This window comes from Gossypium arboreum, chromosome 12 (assembly GCF_025698485.1).
Source record: "Gossypium arboreum isolate Shixiya-1 chromosome 12, ASM2569848v2, whole genome shotgun sequence".
Taxonomy (NCBI): Eukaryota; Viridiplantae; Streptophyta; class Magnoliopsida; order Malvales; family Malvaceae; genus Gossypium; species Gossypium arboreum.
Window position 1 is genome coordinate 85,777,111 of NC_069081.1, and position 11,246 is coordinate 85,788,356.

The following is an 11,246-nucleotide window of genomic DNA, read 5'->3' on the forward strand; positions in this document are numbered from 1 at the left end:
CTTTTGGGACAAGTTTTCAAAGTGTCATGCGTTAGGAAATTGACCAAACCCTTAACAATCGAAGGTATTTTCCTCGTATTGGGGTTTTTTATCTGATCCCCACGAAGAACTGTGTATGGTTCACGAAAGAAGTTTTGTCCCACTTCTTGAACTATACCCATTATTTCCTTCTCTATCCACTCCTTTCCAACATCCATAATTTCCCTCACCACCGTAGAATGACGGCTCAACACTTCATGATTAAGCTACGACTCACTTCCATCGAACCTCCTTGTTAATAAACCGTATCAATAATATCTAAACAAACTCTTAACCTTTTATATAATTTAGAGTTAAAAAAGTCTTAAAATAAATCAACATTTTAATTGAATAAAAATTTATCTAATGAAATAAAATAAAAGTACATTTAAATACTATAGAGCATGGGATGGAATAATTCATGGGTCCTTAATTAAACCCAACAATGTGGACCGAATGATAGTTGCTGGCTACCATCAAAATTAAATATTCTTTTGGGCCCTAATTGAGGGTCCATTAAATATATGAATTGGACTTGTTATATTATTTTATTGTATATGACACGTTTGACTAAATTGACATCACGAGTTAATCCAACACAAGAGCGTAGAAAGAGACAGGCGATGGCTTTGGTCTTCTAAAATTGATGAAATTGCTATGTAATTCCTTTAAATTTTTCTTTTTTGAAGAATACAAGGAGTGTTCTTGCCGTCCCAAAAATAATAAAATTACTCCATAACCCTTTAATTATTTTAAGAATACAAGTTAGTATAATGATAAATTTACCCTTTAATCATGATTCATATTTAACCCCTTCAAAGTAAATTTTTTAGCACAAAATCAATTGAAAAATGACTAAACCTTCTTTTCATTTTCAAAATAAATATTTTTAGTGTATTTTTGCCTTTTTATATACTATATAAAATCCATAAAAAAATCCATAACCTTTGTTGAGATCTGAACGTAAACCATCATAATTTCTAAAACCTCGATATTATCAATTCAACAATCAACAAATATTGAATAATGTAGTAAGTAATGTTGCATACTTAAGAAAAAACCCAAATTTAATCCTAAAAACTACATTATTCAAAAGGAGTGTTATTTTATATAAAATATATATTATATAAAAACTAAAATACAAAAATAACCTTATTATACCTTTTTTTTTTTTTTTTTTTGGTGATACCTTATTATACTATTTTGGCCTTAGTCCCTTGATTAAATAAGGGTAACAACAATTTCAACCCCCCGCCAATTAATTATTTATTCAATTAAGCCTTTTTAGGCCCTTAAATACGGAAATTTTGTATTTTTACCCTCCAAAAAATTAATAATTCAATTTATAACCTAAGCCATAATTTCACCAAAAGCTCAAGAATTGTTCATAAAAGAAGTAGACCACAATTAAGCAATCCAGTAATTTCCCACTGGAAAACTATCAAACTATCAATACAATGAAGAATAGTTGCTTTACGCATCACACATTGGACATGCCTTTTTTTTCCTAGCATCCATAGTAAGTAACATTCAACAAAAGCTACAAATCATCAGTCAAAATATTTGTCTTTCTCCAGTTCTCTACATTTTTTTCAAGCATGAGCGTCGGCATCGAAGAATAGAATAGTAGTAGTAGTACCTTGGTGCCGCAGTCATGTTCGTTTCAAGAGGTACCCCAGAATGATGCCGACTATACCAACAAGAATTATGTATAAAAACTTCATACCACTGTAACCTCTCTTAGCTTCGCGTCTCAAGAGTTCCTGCAAATTTAAGTTTTGATGTAAGGTCGGGATAAGCTCATATTGAGGTCAGAACAATACAGGACCCTTTGCAGAAAATGACCATGATTGAATGATATTATCAACTGATATAGCTTAACATATTAGCATTTGGTGTTCTTAAATCTTTATGTTATGAGTTGAGGATCCAATGATTAAACTTACCAGTTCTTGCTGGAGCTTGTTATTTTCCAGAAGGGTGGCGTTTTTCTCCTCATTTAGCTTGGAAATGAGAGCCCTTTTCTGCAATTAAAAAAGTATCTTTCAGAATGATAATTTTTTGGGGGGGCTGGGGTTAAATTGCAAATTCTAAACATAGCTTCAGTGATAGAGAAAAAGGAACATATCTTTCAAGTTTTTTTTTTTTTTTCACGGATGATAATTCTTTTTAACATGTTTCGGTTCGATTATTCATATAAAAATAATGCAAAAGAGCCTTTAACGTGAGTAATAATAAAAAAATTGGGGAAACTATACTAATAGTCACTCAACTATTAGTATTTTTTTTTTTGGGTTACCCAACTATATAAAATGTTATGATCACCCAAGTATTAGTAAATTTCTTCTTTGATCACCCAACTATTCAATTTTGTCTTTTTTAATCACTAACAAGCTAACGAGGGCAAATTGTTTGCCTACATGACATTAGTGTCCATCTTAAATGAAACAAGCTTCTATAGGTTTTCAGAGCAGGTTGTTTGCCTACATGAGTGTACCCTAATATAGGAGTCTAGTACCCCTGACATTGTACCACCTTGTGGTTAAATCATGCAAGGATGTAATAGAAGTCAGAATCACCTTTTAGATGAGAAATTTTAGTGACTACAGGATTGTCCGGCATGGTGGGACACTTCTATTCATACGAAAAGAAAGGAGACAACGTTCGTTCCTATCCTTGTTGACAGCGTTCATATTTTTATGCTCCTAGATAGTCCTAAGAACCGGTCTAAACACACGTCTCAAGAAAATGGAATGAGAAAAGGTCTGGGTAATATCACTATCTAAGTGATATTCATGTTCATCCTGGCTATAGGGAAGCTAATACGTGAAGATAATTCACTTGTTAATACGGAACCACCCACTACATATAAGTTTATAACAACGACGAAAGTGTCATTATGGATTAACAGGGTATGTTAAAATTGCTCTCTTTAAACCACTATGTAAGGTCAGCAAACACAAGCCCAATACGAAGTAATTTTCATTAGAAGCGACTAAACAACACCTAATCTATCTCCAAAGAAGATATGGCCAACCGTATAGACTACAACTTACAACTGCCACTCGAAATCAGTAAGCTTAAAACATGATTCGATGTCAGACATAGAGACAAGGAATACTCACAGATGCCAAATCTGCACTGTTGTAGCTACCATTGTCTGAAACGGAAGCCCAAGGTGAAGAGCCTTCTTTGGATCCTTCTTTAACAGGTGAAGGAGGTCGAGGAGGTGCTATGTAAGCAACCCTCAATTTACATTCCTCAACATGATGTCCGGATTCCTTATTAAACTAGACCGAAAAGCAAACAGTTAGAAAAAAAAAAAAAACCCAAACTTAAAATCAAATCTCGTAGAGTATGATAAAATACCATCTCTGGTGTTATATCCTTTGTTGTAGCTCCGGGACTAGTGACCACACGTTGAAGTAAAAACTTATAGTGACCACACTTTGAAGTAAAAACTTATCTTTGCATTGCATATCAAGAGGTGCTTCTTTTTGAGCTTGCATCGCAACTGGTTCCATAAATTAACCAATTAAACTATGATTTCAAGATTTGAAGATGATACATGATTAACAACAAGTAATTATAGATACGTTCAAGTTTTGTGAGAGGGAGACCTGTAACGTTGCATGTAGACCAAGGCAGACCAACTCCATTGTTAGGCTTTACACAGTACTTCCTTGGGTTTTTCGTTTTGACCTGGAAAACAACATACATGAAAAAGCTTTGTTACCATAAATCGCTAGCTCCATAGAGATTTTCGGTAAAAGATTCATGGAGACCCTTGTAGTAGGAGTCAGATTACATTTTGCTCCCTTCACTCAAAAAATGAGCAAATTAGTCATTATAGGTTAGATAAAAGAGTAAATTATTCCGATTAAAAGTTTCATCCATTTCTACTATTAAAAACCGGTCCGTGTACATAACCATGAGGTACATGTGGCATGTGGCATGGTTATTCCATCAATCATGTTAGTGTTTTTAACAATAGAAATGGATAAATTTTGAATAGAATGACCAGTTTACTCTTTATATAATGTAAAAGAACTAATTTGCCCATTTTCCAAGTAAAGAAAGTAAAATTCAATATGACTCATAGTACAAGATACTCTATAATACATTTACTAGCAATTTTCGAATTGGTACGCATGTTTCAAAACAATTAACACTACCAATCCTACTTTATTATAAAATTATTTGAGTAAAACAAATAATTCACAAACTTCAGAATATATAGAATTATGTATTTACATAAACACAAAAACAATACATATTTGATAAAAATTAAGTCTAATAAATCGACTATACAAACCAGATAATCTTATATTACAGCAAAATCCCATATTAATTTACTCACATGAGATTTAAGAAATAGCTTAATTTTACCTTAAAAGCCACATAATTGTTGGTCTTGTTGGACAGATTTAAAGAACATGAAATCTGCTTTCTCAATTCAACCAAATTCAAGACAAAAAAATTTGTTAAAATTTTCGAAAAAAAGAAGTGGAAACGATGAAGATATGGATCTGTAAAGCAACAAAAAAAAGTTAAATTTTTTTTAAAAAAAGTTTATTTTTTAAAGCTTGGAAAGATGCTTACAGGGAAATTGAAGCTCTTGAGGATCGATGCTAAGAAGTTCACCGGTGGTCATCTTAGTGAGAGGGTCGCCGGAGATATGAACTATTGGTTTGGGTCTCCGGCGTGAGAGGAAATAAAAGAAAAAAAATTATTAGAGGTGGAGATTAAGACAACGGTGAGCGGTCTTCGAGAGAGAGCTGAAAAGAAAGAACCGTGGGACAGTGACGTTTGTCTTGTTTTGGGGTTGACTGGGGTTGTGTCCGGTTTTATTTATTACAGTTCCATGCGGTTCCATTTAGGGTTATAATTGTCTTTCTGTCTAAGTACTATTTAAGAATATTTCAAATAGGGTTAATGTAATTATTGGACATTTAACTTCTCATCCATGTTGATTTTGGTGATCGTAACTTTGGATAATCTCCGAGGTCACTAAATTATTACTACATTTATGTTTTGGTCATTCATTTTTGAAAAATTATAAAATTGTCAATAAATTATTTGAAAACTTTCATTTAAGTAAATGAGTTATTAAAATCATTGTTCTATTTCTTTCTTTATTTGCATTGTTTGCATGAATCGAAAACTCTTATTTCCCTTCTCTTTTATCATTCATTTTTTGGCATAATTACAAAAAAAAGCCCTCAACTTTTGGGGGCTTTTGGATATATGCCCCTAACCATTTTTTTTATTTTGGCCCTCAACGTAACAGATTTTTTAGACATCAACCCTGTTGAAACGGTAATCATCAGTTGATTGTTAGTCAACAATCGGTCAAAAGAATTAGTCTATGTGGCGTTCCAGTTGACTGATGATGTGGCAAACATTTAAATAATAATGCTGACGTGATAAAAAAATTAAACAAATTTAATAAACATAAAACAAAAAAAATCCTAAATCCCTCAAATCATCTCAAACCCCCAAATTCAAAACTTTTTTTCTCAAATTCTAAAATTCTTAACTCGTCAAATTCCCCAAATCGTGAAATCCCCAAATCCATAACATCCGAAATCTTCATTGAATTCCTAAAATCTTGAAATCCCTAAATATTAAAATCTTCAAATTTTGAAATCCCTAAATCATTAGTATTCCAAAATATTCTTAAAATCCATAAAACTTTTACAAACCAAATCATTGAATCCCTAAAACTTTTAGGAACAAAAAAGCTTCAACAATCGTGAGCAGTTTTCGTAACCCAAAATCGAAATGTAGATGCTTTCTTATTTGGTTTGTTGGGAAAATAAATTCCATTTTTGGTTTGGTTTGTTGGTTATTTGTGATTTATTATTGCAATTTCAGTGCCACAATATAGGGCTTGTTTTGTCGATTTGTGATGCGACAATGGTCCCGATGTTATTGATAAAGCTGTTATTAAAATTGTTTATGGTTATTTGTGATTTATTATTGCAATTTCAGTGCCACAATATAGGGTTTGTTTTATCAATTTGTGATGCGACAGTGGTCTCGATGTTGTTGATTTCTGTTACCGAAGCAAAAATATGTTAAATTTGTAAACATGTGTTACTGTTTTGTATTGTATTCAAAGAAATGGTCCCAATGTAGATAGTGAATTTCGTTTTTTTTTAATGTTTTTTACTTAGAAAATTATTTGTTTATATTTTGTAGATGTCATCAGATGAGGAATATTATATTATTTTGCACGTGGGTGGGTACTTTGTAAATGACCCATATGTTAGACATGTAGGTGGGGAAGTGATTAGGCTTAAAGAGGACCCAGACACAATATCTTATTTTGAATTATGTAAAATAGTAAAAATTGGGTTAGGGTATAACACTGTCATGTTAATATATTTTCATGAGCTTGGTACAGTAAGGTTACAAAATAATCTAAGGGTGATTTATGATGACACTTCCACCATAGCTATGTTAGACTTTTAGGTCAAGTTTAAGGAGATTAACCTATATGTTGAACACGAGGTTGATAACCCTATAATTGCAGGCAAAATTTTTCTGTTGACTACTGGGAGGGTGATGTTGAAGGGCTAGAAGTTAATGGGAAGGGTGATGATGAAGGGTTAGAATCTGATGATGAAGGTGATCTGGAAAGGGTAGAATTTGTGGGGGAGGGTAATGTAGGAGGGGTACAAGTTGATGGGAAGGGTGTGTCTGTTACTGGTATTGAGGTAGATGAGTATGGTGGTGTGGAAAGTGGTGGACAGATTAGTTTAGGGTATATTGTTGGAGAGGATAATGATAGTGAAGTTGCTACTGATGAATATGCTGGTGATTTTGCAAACATCAGATGGAGTGGATAATGTTGTTGTTGAAAGTAATGGAGAAGAGGAAGATGGGAATGAGACTGAGGTATGTGACTCAGACGAACATGGAAGCTTGATTGGGTCTGATGAAGATGAAGAACATGAAGATGGTGAGAGAAGGAGGAGCAAGTTTCCCTTATACAATGATAAGTTAAAATTTAGTTTGGAAATGTTGTTTAAGGATGACAAACGATTTAAGAGTGCAATTCGAAAGTACTTTAAAGAATGTAGAAGACAATTGAAGTTTATTAAGAATGAACCGAAAAGGGTTGTTGTGAGGTGAATTACTTCCCCTAACAGTCAATAGAGAATTAAAGCTAGCTACAGTCTTTTTGTGAAATGCTTGCAAATAAAGAAGTTTCAGGATGAGCACCATTCTTCAGTTAGTTTTAAGAACAAAATGGTGCCTGTCGCTATGATTGCCCCACATTTTGAAGTAACTATCAAGGATCAAACTAAGAAGAAGCTGAATGAAATTCAAAGAAGATTTACTTCTGAGATGCATGTAAACGTGACCATTGAATGTTGTTATATAGTGAAGAAAATAGTGAAGAAAAAATGGCTGGGAATCATAAGGAGGAATTTGGCTTGCTATGAGACTATGCTCATGAGTTTAGGTCAAAGATGCCAGTAAGCACAGTAAAAATTATTGTTCAAAGGGTGACAACAGACTCCTTTCCTTATTTTAAGAGGTATTATGTGTGCTTTGATTCACTAAAGAGAGGCTGAAAAGCAGGGTGTAGGCCACTCATTGGGTTAGATGGTTGCTTCCTAAAAGGCCCATTTAAAAGTGAATTTCTCACAACTGTTGGAAAGGACACAAATAACCAAATGTTCCCTATTGAATGAGCTGTGGTTGAAGTGGAGTGCATTGATTCATGGGCTAGGTTTCTTAGTCTCTTATCAATTAATTTGGGCTTGGAAGATGGGTATGGGTACATTATTATTAGTGACCAACAAAAGGTTAGTGAATATGCAAATTTAAGCTTGGTATTATTTTTTTATTTGTATTTAACTAAAATTTTCTAACAATCTGTCTGGTTCATTATTTTGAATTAAGGCCTTGATATTACAATTTCTGACATACTGCCAAGGGTGGAGCATAGGAATTGTGTAAGGCACGTGTTTGCAAATTGGTCAAGGAGGAAGTTAGGGAAATCTTATGAGTGTGATTTCTGATAGATTGTGAAGTGCACGACTAAGAGGGAGTGGATGGATCTATGTTCAGCATTGAAGAAGAAAGATAAGGATGCTAACGATAATTTGATGAAAAAGTCTCTAAAGATGTGGACTAGGGCATTTTTGGGGACTACTTGTAAATCAGTTATAGTTGACAACAATTTGTGTGAAGCATTCAATTCAAGCATTGTTGATGCTAGGTTCAAAAGCATTACCAGAATGCTTAAGGATATTAGGACCAAGATGATAACTAGAATAGTATAAAAAAGGAAGTTATGTAACGGATGGAAGAAAAATTATGGTCCATTGGTGAAAGCTAAGTTTAATGCCAACAAGAAGGATAGTGTAAAGTGGCAACTAATATAGAATAGTGAAAATAGATGTGACTTGAGGAAAGGAAGTTATCAATATACAGTGGACCTAAGTCAAATGATATGTAGTTGTAGAAGTTGGCAAATTTGTAGGATTCCATGTTCCCCTGCATATGCTGCCATGTATCACTTAGGGTTTCAACAAGATGAATATTTGTATGAGTATTATCACATTGATACCTACAAGAAAGCTTACTCTTTTCCAATGCAGTCCATAAATGGGCCATATGATTGGGAAAAATTGTTATTGAGCTAGTGCTACATCCTATTGAAAGAAAGATTCCTGAGAGGCCCAAAAAGAATAGGAGGATGGCCAAAGATGAACCAAAAAATTTGAAGCCTAGCCACTTGAGTAGAAAATGTCTGCTTATGACATGTACTCAATGTGGCCAACATGACCGTAACAAGCAGTCTTGCAAAAATTCGAAAAAGGTGCAGTGTTGTTCTTCAGTTATATATATTGAGTAAATTTTTTTATTTTATTTTATCTAACTAATGATTATGGTCCATTTTTTACAGCAAGATGCACAACCACCCAAACAAAAGGGGAAATGCTCCATTAAAAGGTCAACTACCTCAGATAAATCTAAGGGAAAGCAAACATTTTATGTGAGTTTCTTCCTTTTACTATTGATCAAATATTGTATATTGTTTTAATATTAATATAAAATACTCTTGTAGTCTGGTAGAACCACAAGGAACATGATGACAGCTTCATGCCAAATTGGTAGTGGGCAAATTCTTCAACACCTAAGTCGCGAAATAACAAACGGAAGGCTCCTCTCGACCATCTGGGAACACAAGAATTAGTTACAGGAAACATAAATAAATTATTGTTATTTTATTTTGAATGACTTCTGCTATTGTCTTGTGATTCACAGTAATAACTTGCTATTGAACTTGTGCAATCTTACATGGAAAAAATGCGGCTTCATTATATATATTTGTTGTATTTTCTCTGGAATTGGGGATGCTATCTTTTTCTTTATGTTATATGCCAAATCATGCTATAATTCACTTCATGACTGTGTACATAACTTTCAATAAATAGCTTATACAACAAAAATCTCTTATTGCTATAGTTTTCTATCTGTGAAGTTCCTTTATCAAGCAAATCATTTTATCCAGGGTGCCATATTTATTTATTTGCATCTCATATGTTGGTTATAAGTGCCAAAACTAGCTTGGCCTACAACATTTATCTTGTATATATTTTCTATTTCACAGGACAATCTCGCGACAGCTCGTGATCCAAAAAGGACAATGTAAGGAATTCTACCGACAATATTTTGAGCGTACAAAATTCTAGTTTTGGAACAAAAGATGGTAGTCACATTTTGAGCCTACAACATTCTAGTTTTGGAATACACCAATGTTGAATGTTATTTTGTTGTATTGAAAACCATTATGTTAGATTTTTTTGTGGTTCATGTATAGCTCACTTACATTCTGGTTTTTGGCTAGTGTAGCATGAATGGTGTATAGGGAAATCATACACTTTTGTAAAGTACATTTAGCCAAATTGCAATAGTTAAATCGTATGCTTAAATGATCAAATTTTTCCTTTCAATCTTATGTTTATTGTCACTGCATTATTTACTAAGCTAAATTAAATTAGGCATAAACAACCAATATTGGTCATTACTTCCAAGCATAATGTTAAATTACATAAAAAAAACCAATATTGGTCAATCAACATTTGCAACTGCTAGCTACATATGGCTCTTGCCACTACTGCCAAAAAAGAAACATATGGTGATGTATACAATACATAACATAGAGCAAGAAAATAATATCTTATACATTGACTTCTCTTTCTTGATAACTTTAATATTTTGTTTCATGGTCAACATTTTCTTCCTTAATGCTACTTCTCCTTCAACACCACAAATTGATCTACTAATGATGATTCACTAGACTAACTAAAATCATGACAAAGGCAAGCGTACATATCGAATAGCAGTATAGTTATGGTGAGTCAAGATTATCGTATCCATGAGGACTAAAAGTACTAGTGATTACTATCTTTTTATTATCTAGCCTATAAATTGAAAGGGTTATTTTTAATTTATCTAAACTAATTATTAAGATGCAACAGAGAATTAAGTAAGAAAATATTCGAATGAACCAATGAGAGAGACAACACCCCTAACTCGTATCCGTCGCCAAAATAGGGTTACGAGGCATTACCGATCAAAGCACAACATATAATATACATTTCTCATACATGATTCAATTTCACATGAATATCAATCTAACATAATCATATTGTCCCTTATAAGGTTCTACGAAACCTTAAAACATGCTTAAACAAGGTTCGGGACTAAATCGATAACACTCGCAAACTTTGGGAAACACATAAAATTTTCAAACATTCAAGGGTCGCACGAACTTGTGAATAGGTCGTGTGCCTCACATGGCCACCAGACACGCCCGTGTCACAGGTCCTGTGAAAACAAGGCATACATACTGACTTGTATCACACAGCTAAGGACACGCCCGTGTGCCATGGCCGTGGGAAAACTGGTGGGGTTACTGACTTGGGTTACACTGCTAGCCACACACTTATGTGCCGGCCTGTGTGCCACACACGGCCAGTAGATACGTCCGTGTGTCTAAACCGTGTCAAACCTGTAAGGTATATTGACTTAAATTCTAAGGGTACCCCAGGGGACACACAGCCATGTAGCATGACCGTGTCGTATACGGCTGAGACACACACCCGTGTCTCTACCTGTGTAGACTAAAATAGGCTATTTGCAAAGCCAATTTGCCACCCTTTCCTCATGCGCACCTAGCAACCAAAATGAAATCATTTCAA

At 33.8% G+C, this 11,246-nt stretch overlaps 1 pseudogene; it reads right to left on the reverse strand.

Moving 5' to 3' along the window:
- Window positions 1-1,379: 1,379 nt before the first annotated feature.
- Window positions 1,380-4,587, reverse strand: LOC108477545 (vesicle-associated protein 1-2-like; annotated as a pseudogene).
- Between the last annotated feature and the right edge of the window lie 6,659 nt (window positions 4,588-11,246).